The sequence below is a fragment of the Panthera leo genome, chromosome B4, assembly GCF_018350215.1.
Source record: "Panthera leo isolate Ple1 chromosome B4, P.leo_Ple1_pat1.1, whole genome shotgun sequence".
In the NCBI taxonomy this organism is placed as follows: Eukaryota; Metazoa; Chordata; class Mammalia; order Carnivora; family Felidae; genus Panthera; species Panthera leo.
Genome location: NC_056685.1, coordinates 2,083,512 through 2,094,150, shown reverse-complemented (window position 1 = coordinate 2,094,150; position 10,639 = coordinate 2,083,512).

Sequence of the window (10,639 nt, the reverse complement as noted above, 5' to 3'; positions counted from 1 at the left end):
ACCATATATGAAATATGTCATCCAAGGTAGGAGACAAAGCCAACAGAATTCAGGTGAAAATGTAGAGTAGAATCATAGTGACAGAATGAATATGACATCACTGTTTTGTTTATTTATTTATTCATTTATTTATTTTACACATTGACTAGAAACATATTAAGTGAAGAAGGTAATTGGTATATGGTTATTCACTCAATGGGACATAGGTAAGAAGACATGGACCAGAAACCCCTAACCCAATAATCTTTCTAAAGAGTTATGGTTCAAATATGGAGCAAACTGAACTGTGGGTTTGAGCCATCAGTCCTGCTCAAGAGAGAAAAGTGTACTTGAAGCCTCTCTCCCGGGGCTGGAAGCTCAAATATCAACCAAAACTTAGGCTATGCTACGCTCTGGAAAGCAGTGTGGAGGTTCCTCAGAAAATTAAAAATAGACCTACCCTATGACCCAGCAATAGCACTGCTAGGAATTTATCCAAGGGATACAGGAGTACTGATGCATAGGGGCAACTGTACCCCAATGTTTATAGCGGCACTCTCAACAATAGCCAAATTATGGAAAGAGCCTAAATGTCCATCAACTGATGAATGGATAAAGAAATTGTGGTTTATATACACAATGGAATACTACGTGGCAATGAGAAAAAATGAAATATGGCCTTTTGTAGCAACATGGATGGAACTGGAGAGTGTGATGCTAAGTGAAATAAGCCATACAGAGAAAGACAGATACCATATGGTTTCACTCTTATGTGGATCCTGAGAAACATAACAGAAACCCATGGGGGAGGGGAAGGAAAAAAAAAAAAAAAAAAAAAAAAAAGAGGTTAGAGTGGGAGAGAGCCAAAGCATTAGAGACTGTTAAAAACTGAGAACAAACTGAGGGTTGATGGGGGGTGGGAGGGAGGGCAGGGTGGGTGATGGGTATTGAGGAGGGCACCTTTTGGGATGAGCACTGGGTGTTGTATGGAAACCAATTTGACAGTAAATTTCATATATTAAAAAATAAAAAAAAAAATAATAATAATATGCAAATGAGGGATTGAAACCTGTTAAAAAAAATAAAATAAAATAAAATTTTTTTCTTATTTATTTATTTATTTATTTATTTTTCAACGTTTTTTATTTATTTTTGGGACAGAGAGAGACAGAGCATGAACGGGGGAGGGGCAGAGAGAGAGGGAGACACAGAATCGGAAACAGGCTCCAGGCTCCGAGCCATCAGCCCAGAGCCTGACGCGGGGCTCGAACTCACGGACCGCGAGATCGTGACCTGGCTGAAGTCGGACGCTTAACTGACTGCGCCACCCAGGCGCCCCTCTTATTTATTTAAAAAAAAAACAAAAAAAAACAAAAAACAAAACTTAGGCTATGCTGATGATATAAAGGCTGTACATTGATGTTTTCACTTGATATTTATCTACAGACAAAACATGCAATCTGTTATTTGTCATAAAAAATAATACAAATGAAAGTAATTCTGTGAAAGTAAAAAAAAAATGGCAGACAGTTGAAAGCAAGAAGGAGGGAAAAGTTGATAATATTGTCATCTTACTAAGTTAGGAATCAGAGCTATTGTGTGATGTTTGTGAGATAAGATGTGGAGGTGTAGGAATAAATTATAAATTATGAGCAGATTCAATATGAACTGAGGGTAATTATGTAGTTATGTCATGAGGCATGGAAGAGAAAGGGGACAAGACAGTGGTGTAGGTAAACTACCTTGTCATCAACCAGAGAAAGAAATCTATAAGTAGAACTGAATTAAATAATCACCAAGACCGGGGCGCCTGGGTGGCGCAGTCGGTTAAGCGTCCGACTTCAGCCAGGTCACGATCTCGCGGTCCGTGAGTTCGAGCCCCGCGTCAGGCTCTGGGCTGATGGCTCGGAGCCTGGAGCCTGTTTCTGATTCTGTGTCTCCCTCTCTCTGCCCCTCCCCCGTTCATGCTCTGTCTCTCTCTGTCCCAAAAATAAATAAAAAACGTTGAAAAAAAAATTAAAAAAAAAAAAAAAAATAATCACCAAGACCACGTAAGATGGTAACCCATGCGTGAAAAATAAAGGAGACTGCTCCGGCAGCTAGGTCAGTAGTGGGGAAATGGGACGGAAGTGTGGGTTTCAGTATGCACCCTCTGTATTCTTTGATACTCTGTTTTTTCTTACAGAACAGATTTAGAAGATGAGACCCAGCTAATTGTTTAGAAAAGGGCTAGAAATGGGGCGGAGGTCTCAAAGTCAGGATGGGCTCTCTCCATCGTGGTCATCTGAGGAACTTGTTGGACATGAGAGATCCCCCCGGTCTCACCTGCTCAGTGCCTCCTCAGGAGCCCTGCGATTCTGTCCGCAATCTGCCTTTTGAACACACTTTGGGGTGGTTTTGCTTTCGTAGATCATATGGTAGCCATGCCACATGTCTCCTACCCACAGCTATAACTGGACCAAAATTCACTAATTCCACAGCCGGTGAGAAGTGGGCCCCTCACACTGCTTTAACAACCGCCGTGACATGAATATTGATGTGGATTGACATGCCTGGAGATGCATTCCTTCAGGAAGGTCGTGTCTCGTGCATTTTCTGTGACCGAGGTTGGGTCTGGGAAGGAAGCAGAAAGGGTTAGGTGGTGAGCTTATTGCTCTGTCACTCCATAACTGCTCTTCGGTCCATTGTATTGATAATAAGCAGCATTGACAATAATAATCGCACAGAAGTGAAAGTAATCCATACTAATCTGTGCCATATGGATACACTTTTTTTATCAGCCATCGATGACAAGATCATTCAGAAGAAGCTTTAGTAGTCAGATTTCATCGGCTGCACAGACACAAATAAATGGATTCCCCAAAGGTTTAGCCTACATGATTAATTTTCCTGCCCGAAGTGTGTGTCTGTGTGTGTGGGGAGGGAGTCACTTCCCTCTTTGCTCTGATGTAATCCTTCTTTCTCCTCCTCTGCTTTTGTTTCTTCTCAAGGTCGACCTTAACAATCCTAGAGGTTTGCTCTCTCCAGGTGGTACTTTGTTCCTGCCCTTGGTCCTTGAAGGACTGTTGAATCCTTGTTGGTTATTTCCAGCTTGCTGGACGCGGTCCAACCTCCAACTTGACAAATAATGAGTTCTTTTATGTTTCATGGTAGAAATCAATAAGTGGTGCTTTAATTGCTCAAAGGAAAAGGAAACTAAAGGAAAATTGCAAAGGAAGTTACAAAAGGGTTAATTTCTGTCTATTTGGAGGAGAATGAGAAAGAGACGCCCCCAGGGTTTCTGCTTCATCTTAGTGGTATTGAAATGTAAGCTGCAACTAACAGTCTGGTTAATAACAATTCACGCCACTGTCAATCTTTTTGACCGATGTCATCAATATTTTACACCGCAAAATAACAACAATTAAGAATCAGGACCAGGAGAAGCACCTGGGGGCAAATGTGTTTCGAAGGCGACAGTGAAATTGACGATGTCGAGCCAGCGCTTCCAAGAGACGGTCTGAGAAAGGTTTGCTGCGATTGTATTTTCCAAACAGTGTGAACAATCACTCGTTACTACAAAGGGACATGATGCACAGGAGGGATACTGCAATTCCAGTCGGCAAAACTCAGATAAAAGGGATTCAGGGTCAGGTATTAACACCAGGAGCAGTTTCCAGGTACTTGGGACTAACACAGGTGAGGCACTAAAGAAACAACGAGTTCACAAGTAAAAACTGACTTCAAACAATGAATCTTAGAAAATTTCTACCTGATACGCAAGCCAGCTTGCAAGGCATACCAAAATAAATAAATAATAAATAAATAAAATAATAAACTCAAATCTCTATTTTTCCTCCTCTCGATGCAACTTTGGTAAGTTTTAAGAGAGGTGAAATTGGACTTTGTTTTGTTTATCCAATTTACTAATGAAAAGGAAAGCAGGAAGGCATCAAATTAAAATTCTCTTTTATTTATGACACGAGCTCGAGTTGAGCTTTTACCCCTTTTATGTCATTTCAGAATCAGATTTTAAGCATTAGTTTTTTTTTTTAAGCTTATTTTTCTATTTTGAGAGATTGTGAGCAGGGGAGGGGCAGAGAGAGAGGGAGAGAAAGAGAATCCCAAGCAGGCTCAGCACTGTCAGTGCAGAGCCTGACCTGGGGCTTGAACTCACCAATCGTGAGATCATGACCTGAGCCCAGGTCACGAGTCGGATGCCTCACCGACTGAGCCGCCCAGGCACCCCCAGGCATTAGTTTCGAAGTTTACAAATGAGACACAGCCAAAAACACATCTGTAGTCTGAGCAGAGTCATGGTCCCTTACCCAGCTGCAGCTCCAGGAAAGGGCCCTGTAGGAATTCAAGAGGGTCTCAGTGAGAGGATTCGGACAGAGCCTCCTGTAGGATGGCGGTAAGGGGGTCTGGGAGGCGGGACATTCTGGGCTGGATACCCTTACGGGTGCAGCCGTGGGTGATGGCTGTCTGCATACACCTCTGTCCCGGGTTGGGAATCCTAACGAAGCCCAGGCTCATGTTGGTCAAGAAGCACTGACCACTCAGGACGTATTGACTGTTTTCACAGCTCTGGTTCTATCTCGTTCATGTTCTGATAAAAGCACTGCTTCTGCCAAAGGAAAAAATAAAACAGATTCACCAGGCCCCTTCTCCTTGTGTGGGTTCTCCTGTGGGACCTTTGTCAAAGTTCTCTCAGGAGCTCTTACGTGAAACCACTGATAAAAGAGACATCATTTATGAAAAAGGCTCAAGGAGACGGTCACTGGTTTGACAGTTCATAAAACACGTGTGTTTCAGAATCATCATTTCATTAACGTGCACCTGCTATGTTGTCCAACAGTGTTGTCAGGGACATAGTTCAGTGCTCAGGGTTCTCTCTCAAATTCATTTACACTGCTATCTGCTAGGAAATCGAGAATGATTTTCAATCTCCTACTGATTTTGGCACCTACAGATGGGCCCCACATGTCACACCTTCTCTCAGATTATGCACCACGTGGTTACAAAACTGTGTTTCATGGCGTGTGCGTGCATTACATTTCCATTCTTAGCAGTATGGTGGGAACATTGCACAGAGGAACCTCACTGTTTTCATTTCACTTTCTGGCATGCACTTGGTACCAACACCTTCTCTACGTCGGTCTCACTGATGAGTAAGAGAGGAAGGAACGACCAGCCAGGGGAGCTGCCCCCTCCTCCAGCTCCGTCATGGGCGTCATTGGCAGCTTGTGCAGGTGGCTGATGGGCAAGCTAACAGGAGCAGGAAAGGAAGGAATGGTTCCTGGGTTGTTGGTGTTTGAGAATGCCATCACCTTCCTTCTGATCCAGAGGCATCTTTGTCCTGAAGGAAAGCGTGACCGTGGGGATGACAGCGACCCTATTTCGTCCTACATGGAACACACATGCCCGTTCTCTCCATGGTCTTGCAGAGTCCCAGGTGCTGTTGGTGCCCCTGGGACATTCTGGGCGCTGAATGTGGATGGGAAGGCCAGGGAAGGGCAGAGCACCTGTCTCCTTCGCCCCAAGAATGCTCATCATTTACTGGACTTCACTTCCTAAACCAAGTTCAAAGATGAGTTGTTAAGAACGCAAGATGGCGTCAGCAGAGCATGACCCTGAGTGGGGCCCCCACACACACCCGTGACGCTGGCCCTCCCATCAGTGCGTAGGCACACTCCTCTTCCTCCCACAGGGGAAAGAGACAGACAAGAAGACCCTTGACTCCACTTCCCCTGCAGCTACCGCTCAGTTTCACTTCTTCTCTTACAGAAAAACCTTGGAAAGAGTTCCCCTCGCAGCTAACCTCCAGTCTCTCTGCTCCCATTCTCTACTGAGTCCACTGACCCTGGGTTTTGCCCACACCATGGCCACAAAGCTGCTCTTCCCAGGGTCACTAATGAGCCAAGTCTAGCGCCAACTCGGAGTCCTAATCTTGATGGGCAAGCATGTCTTTACCGTCATTCTGTCCCCTGATTTCCTAGATGCCACTCTCCACCAGATCCTTCTATTCTCCCGTGGCAGCTGCCTCTTCACCTGCCTTCTGAGCCCCCCGTGCCCATAGCGCGTGTTGACATGTCCAGAGAGTGTCCTTTAAGCAAGAGGTGCAGGGCACAGCCTTCTCTGCCCCTCTAGCACCCTGCTGCCTGGAAGTGAACGCAGTCGCTGGAGATCTATTCAGTCGTCGTGGCTCACAAGGACTGTGGGCCACCACCGGGCATAATAAAGCTGGAGCTCTGGGGAGGATGTTCGGGACGTCACCGGACTGTCATTTATCCCTGGCTGGTCTTCCTGACTTCTCTACATGAGAAATATAATCGTGGTGCTTGGGGGTCTTCTGTAACAGACAGCTCAATCTGTGATACACAATCTGATAAGTTACTCCTAACTGCCACCGTTCTCTAGAATATACAGCTTGTTCTCAAGATAAGCAAAACATTCACAAGATGAAAATTCCTTAGGAAGGAGAGAGCCAGTAAAACTGAGTAGGAGTGGGGTACAACCTAGACATCCTTCTGCCCATTGCAAAGAACTCCTATTTCTGAATTTTTGAGACAATGGGCGCTAAGTTTATATTTGAAAACTGATGAAATCTTGCATAGAAGTCTAACTTGAGGTTATATGTAAGAATTGAAATGTACTTTTTTATTATTCCCAAAACATTGGATTACTATTCTCATTTAGAGAAACAAGCCATTTGATATTGAACATTTTGTATAAGGTGCTAGTTGTCCTCAGGATTTTTTTCTCACACGTATCTTTTTTTGTTTGTTTGTTTTTGAAAAGCCTGTATTGTATCCATTTTCTTATAATGACAGCTTTGTCATAAATCACATGATTATAGGTCTGCTTCTGAAAGTTACATTTTGTCACTGACTACTGGTCAAATGGTCAAAACTTATACAATATCATACAGATTTGATTATTGTAGCTTTAAAATAAATCTTAACACCCATTTGTTTATATTTTCCAGCTTTGTTCTTTTTTAAGGTTAGCATAGTAAATTACAGCATGTTCCATTTCCACATAAATTTTAGAATAAGCTTGTCAATGTTCACGACAAACATGCAGCAATTATGACTGAGACTATTTTGCATCTACAGATTTACTTGGTATTACATACTCTTTCTTAATTTTCTATAGTGATTTGTAGAAATATGATGGAATTTAGCATGGTGACAGATGGTAAGTACATTTACTGTGGTGAGCATAGCATAAGGTATAGAATTGTCAGATCACTACATTTTACACCTGGAACTAATGTAACATTGTACATCGACTGTACTCCAAGAACAACAACAACAAAAATTGATAAGTCAGTCTGATAAGCTGATATAAGTCAGATCAAACTTGGACCTTCATTTGCAACTTTAGTGAAAGATGTCTTGTTTCTTTTATCTATAGAGATGTGAAGTGAGAAATAGTTCCCTCTCCTTTGGGATTCTTGCTGCTAATAATAAAAATAACCTTCCTTTGTGTGGTTAACAATGCTCTCAGTTGTGAGGCACCTGGGTGGCTCAGTCGTTAAATGTCCGACTTCGGCTCAGGTTATGATCTCATGATGTTCATGGGTTCGAGCCCCATGTCGGACTGTGTGCTGACAGCCCAGAGTCTGGACCCTGCTTGGGATTCTGTGTCTCCTTCTCTCTCTGTCCCTCCCCCACTTGCACTCTGTCTCTGTCTCTCTCTCTCTCTCTCTAAAATAAATAAAACATTAAAAAATTTTCAAGAAAAAAAGAGAATGGGTTGGCCCTCATTCTTTCAGGCTGAAATTATTATCTCCATTACTAATAAGAAAGAAGGTCGGGAGTCTAAATCAGTTGTCGATGAAAAGACAGTGTCAGAGGTGGGTCTTGAACATAGATATTCTGACTCCAGATCCAGGGTTCTTTTTACGTAAAGATTGCTTTCTTAAGTAACATATATTTGTATCCAAACTCAGAAATGAACAAAGCAGGAGTCTAATGCCACTTTGACATTTGAATTCCGAGTTTGTTGATTTGTATGTGTCATCAATGTAATCTGGACCCCGTGAAGTATTAAGAACAAACTGAAACCCTCAAGTCATCACTGAATGTGTCCCACTCGTAACAAACATTTATTTATTACTACCTCATGGATGAATCCCTCCTACTCCCTCCTGGACAAAGATGACAGTTACACAATGATAGCATGAACCGGGCCGTGGGATTTCGTCACACTTAGAGTGACTTAAATCCCATTGCCACACTTAGAGTGACTTACCCATTGCCATGAATGCCTTGACTTATTGGAACCCACTGGCAAAACCCACAGTATTCTGCTAGAATAAGATATTTTCACCGCAGTCGAGCAGAATAATGCTGGTAGGGATGAGAATTGAATATATCAGAATCCCTATTTTTCATGATTGAGGCTAAGGAAAAGTGGAGGGCCACATCAATTTTCTGACCTGGTAAAATGGCTTCATATCATTTCAGAAATTGAAGACATTATAAATGTAATCCATGTTAAACTTTTTACACCAGGCGTAAAGTAGAAAATGTAATTCTTTACTGGAAGTTCCCACAAAGAATCATTATCTTTTCAGTCATGACATGAAAATTAGCATGTTAGAAAATACTAATTTTAAAAAACAAAGGCTGCTGGTTATAATAAGCCACTCATTTTACATATTTACAAATATCTTACATATTTACATTTCATACTTACATTTTTACATTTTATTTACATATTTACGTTTATGATACCTTGGATGAGGAAGAATACTGAACTGTAGGAAGGAAAAGACATGCTGACCAGCAGTTAGAATGAGTCCTGTTGTGAAGGTCTTAGCATCTGTTTGAGGGTAATCTCCCAGCACTTTCATACAGATTTAGGACCAGGACTGAGGAGACAGGCTTCCAATCTGTGGATTTGAGCCAATCACACAAACTGTTCTGAAAAATAGTGGTTATAGCATTATCATAAGGTAGGATATTTTTCTTCTTTTATTAGAGATATCACTATTTTTACTCCAATCACTACTAAATTCAGAGCCATTGCATTGATGAATATGTATATTCACGTTATATATATTTGTGTATATATTTATATATATGGTGTGCATATATATTGAATATAAAAAACCTTGACTTCAAAGAACTTTACTATTTAGAATTTACAGTTTTGTTAAGGAAAAGTGTGTGAAATAAAATTGTCAGTGTCAGTTTAAAAAAATTTTTAATGTTTATTTCTGAGGCAGAGAGAGACAGAGCATGAGTGGCAGAGGGGCACAGAGAGAGAGGGGGACACAGAATCCGAAGCAGGCTCCATCCAGGCTCTGAGCTGTCAGCACACAGCCCGACGCGGGGCTCGAACTCACAGACTGCGAGATCATCACCTGAGCCGAAGTCAGACGCTCAACCGACTGAGCCACCCAGGTGCCCCAATGTCAGACAGTTTTCTTAATCAAAAGCCTGGGTTATCTACACACGACAATCTTGGTAGAAAAATGTGATATTCATCTCCACACTGTACTGAACTTACTAGAATCTAGGTTGTAGGAAATGCCATTTATGGGGAATTTCTTAAAGCACTAGGAATCTATTTGTCTGGATCAGGGGCTAGTCATTTGGAGTACACATTACCAGACAATAATCAGATTCAGGTATCTGCTTTAAGCCAGAACCATGGTGCCCAGAAATGCTCTATAAATTTTGGGTGTATTGAATCTTCCTTCTCTGGGGAGACACTTCATGCCTTTCCCAGGTCCTCAAAGATTAGAAAAATATAGATGATGCCATTTGGGCTCATAAAATCCCTTTCACCGAATTCTATTTTGGTCTTGTAGTCTATCATGAACCTTACATGCAGAACTCTTCGTGCAACGACCACACCGGTGTAACCACTATATTTACCGTTGGGATTTCGTTTCATGAAGTTGTGTCCACGACGTGACCACAAAGGAGAATTGTGTCTCACAGTGGAGTGCCAGGGACAGCTGGGACCTTTTTCCTCCTCTGAGAAATGTGTCCCTCTTGTCTCATGGACACGCGTTGTTTCAAAGTGTCCTCATCAGATGCAGGTGGTGGCAGAAACTGCCGTAGGACTGGGGGCCTCGTCCTAGACAAACAGATGAAAGCTCCCTTCTTCAGAGAATATCCTTCTTGTGGCTCCATGTGTTTTGCTTTCCAGGGACTTACATGGACCCGAGCCATTTTGAAATACAAAACTTGGGGCGCCTGGGTGGCTCAGTCGGTTGAGCGTCCGACTTCAGCTCAGGTCACGATCTCATGGTCTGTGAGTTCGAGCCCCGCATCGGGCTCTGTGCTGATGGCTCAGAGCCTGGAGCCTGCTCCCGATTCTGTGTCTCCCTCTCTCTCTGCCCCTCCCCCGTTCATGCTCTGTCTCTCTCTGTCTCAAAAATAAAATAAACATTAAAAAAAATTAAAAAAAAAAAAAGAAATACAAAACTGATGCATTTCTTTCCACACCGTGGCTGTGAGGAAGGCCTCCGGCCTCTTACAGGCCTGATGTAGTAATTCTACAGGATTTTACGGCGTGAATTTCCACAAACTCGCTTTCTTCCTTTATTCTATTTCCCCTCATCCCAATGTCTTTATATGTTTTGAAACCACTTTACACTTTTGGGGTACCTGGGTGGCTCAGTCAGTTAAGCATCAGACTGTAGGTTTTAGCTCAGGTC